Raw genomic sequence first — 3,053 nt, forward strand, 5'->3', positions numbered from 1 at the left:
CCCCCCTTTCCTCTGGGCCCCCTTGAAGCCCTGACCGGCCGCACTCAGCTCTGCCCGCAGCCTCCCCCCTCCCGGGCTCAACACCCCCAACTCTCCCAGCCTGGCCTCATAGCAGAGGGGCTCCAGCCCTCGGATCATTTTAGTAGCCCCTCGGATCATTTTAGTAGCCCTCCTCTGGACCCGCTCCAACATCCTGCTTCCCCTTGCCCCCGAGCATCGCCGCCCAGGCTGGGATCCAGCGTGGGCCCCCCTTGCCCCTTCTGTCCTCCTGTCCCTGTGCTCCTGCTCAGGAGACCCCCTGGCCCGTGCAGCAGCGTGGCGGCGGGTTTGCTTGGTGCCACGCCGCTGAGTGTGCTCCCCCCGCAAGCAAGAAGGCCAAGGAGGCAGAGGAGGAGGTGGGGCAGGGCAGCGAGATGGCTTTGGGGTGGGCTCACGGGGAGCTGTGAGCGAGATGCGTCCAGGGCGAGCAGACTTTGCCCATCCCGGTAAACAAATAGCATCGATTGCTCCAGAGCAATAACTGACTCAGTCATCCATTTCTCTTGCTAACAGACACAACCTGCGGGGCCCTGAACTTTTGTATATTTATTTTAGGACAAAATCATTAAAGGGAAAATATCAAACAACAAATAATCTACATGCATGCTGGCTTCCCAGGCATGCTCTGCTCCCCAGGGTGGGCTGGCGGGTACAGCCTGTGCTGGTGGGTCCCAGAGCACATAAGCACGTCTGCCCGTCCCCGAGCCTGCAGCAAGCCCGCCTCTAGCCTCTCCACATCCACCGGTCATCCAGGACAACCCGGGCTGGGTCAAGGAGGTGAAGGCTTTCTTCAGCCTTGCTTGCTGCACTGGCCCTTGCATTTATTTTTCCCTTCCAGATGGGTCCTGTGGGTCCTGGGGGTTTGAGGATTTGTGCGGCACCGCATGGCACAGGGTGCACTTTGAACACCTATAGTGTCTCCACATCATCCTCTAAAAGGTTCCTTGGCTGGTTCCTTCTCATGACACGCAATTGCCAGCATGCGGCCAGTGAGAAATTAATTAGAAAAGCCCTGTGTTGGTGGCCTTTGTCCGAGGGGGGAAGTTTCAGCCTGGAGGATGGCTCTTTTGGCCACAAGCCTGCTGAGGTCACCAAAGTGCCCAGCTTGGGGTAGCCCCAGGACCACTGACCCGGTCCAACGCTCACCAGCAACCCAGTCACTGTCCCACCAGGAGCTCCAGCTTCAGCAGCGATCGCTCCCGCTTGCAAACAGCCTTATTTCATCTCCAGAGGAAGCTCTTCAAAGCCACATGAGCACTTTGATTTGGGAAAGGTTTTCATCCCTGTGAAGGTAAGTAAAGCTCCCTTGGCACGGTACAAGGGCCCCCGAGAAGCACCGTAGCCCCGCGTGCCTGTGAGCCCGGCAAGCGTGGGGGTGAGAGCGCCAGGCCAACAAACAAGCCCATGGCCACCGCCTGCAGCGTGCATCACTGGTTGCCCAGCACAGGACAGGAGCTGGCCCTGCACTTCTGGAACTGGACCCCATCCCATGGCAGGGCCAGCGATGGCAGGGGGTGACCCAGAGAGGGGCTGTCTCAGCCCCCGGGAAACGGGGCGGCCACCTCCAGGCACTCGGGACGGGGCTTGCGATGCACACGGGGAGGTGTCTCCTTGCCAGCGCCTGGGAGGGAGGCCAGCAGCACGCCCGCTGTGGCCTCTTGTAGGGATGACGGTGCGGTGGCCCAGGGCTCTGCTGCCTAGGGGCTTGTTTTGGAAATGGGTGGAGCGTGTCCGTGTTCAAGAGCTGTGCAATGAAAAAGTGCCGGAGGGACGGATTGAGGGACTGCACTGAGAGCGGGGTGTAAAGAGCCACATGGGGGCTGGAGAGGATAGGGACCAGGCTCTCAGGGCAGTCTGTCTGATGGGGACAGTCATGACCACGGAAGGGACCTTCTTGTTACCCTCTCTGTGGCCAGAGCTGTGCCCCAATCAAGGCTTTAATCACAAGAGGCTTTGAGCTGCAGGATCCAGGGGCCAAGAAGGAAAAACAGTCTTGGTGCCTGGGTCTTCTCTGTAGCAAGATGTAAAACCAACGTCCTTGGACAACTCAGAGGGGAGGTTTGGATAACGAGATCCCATCCATCCAGCTGTGGTCCCTGGCAAAACCACCATGACCCGGCCAACGGGAGGCGAGGAAAGCCTTTTGGAAATCAAGACATCCCAAGCCTGTGTATGGAGATGGCTCTGCCGGAGGGATCTGGAGCATCTCCCCTACGAGGAAAGGCTGAGGGAGCTGGGCTTGTTCAGCCTGGAGAAGAGAAGGCTGAGAGGGGATCTCATCAACACGTACAAATATCTTAAGGGCGGGTGTCACGAGGACGGAGTCAGACTCTTCCCAGTGGTGCCCAGCGCCAGGACAAGGGGCAATGGGCACAAACTGAAGCAGAAGAGGTTCCAGTTGAACGTGAGGAAGAACTTCTTGACTTTGAGGGTGCCCGAGCCCTGGCCCAGGCTGCCCAGGGGGGCTGTGGAGTCTCCTTCTCTGGAGATCTTCAACCCCCGCCTGGCCGCTGTCCTGTGCCCCCTGCTCTGGGTGAGCCTGCTTGAGCAGGGGGGTGGGACTGGGTGAGCTCCGGAGGGCCCTGCCAATCCATGCCAGTCTGGGATTCTGGGATTCTGTGAGGGATGTCGAAGGGAGCTGCAGCCTTTGGTAAGAGCTGGAGGAAAGCGAATCCGGTGCTGCGCAGCAAGAAACCGTGGTCTCTCCCACCCAGCAAATTTGATGGTGCGAGACGTGAAAGCAATGCGCGTGGGAGCCAAGCATGGGGCGTGCCGCTGGGGTAGCGAGGGCTGCGCGTGCCAGGTACACGCTTTCGAGCAAAGGGGTAGACGAGCAGAGAAGGGGAAAACACCGGAGAGTGCTGGCCTGGCTTGGGTGAGACATTTTTAGTGAACCTGGTGGCATTACATTTTGCTCGCAAAAATTAAATCTCTTGGCCTGATTACAGCAGCGTCACTCGGGCACGGGGGCTGCCCAGGGAAGGGGTTGAGTCCCCACCCCTGGGGGGATTTAA

This window comes from Egretta garzetta, unplaced genomic scaffold (genome assembly GCF_000687185.1).
Source record: "Egretta garzetta isolate BGI_Z169 unplaced genomic scaffold, ASM68718v1 scaffold60, whole genome shotgun sequence".
Classification (NCBI taxonomy): domain Eukaryota; kingdom Metazoa; phylum Chordata; class Aves; order Pelecaniformes; family Ardeidae; genus Egretta; species Egretta garzetta.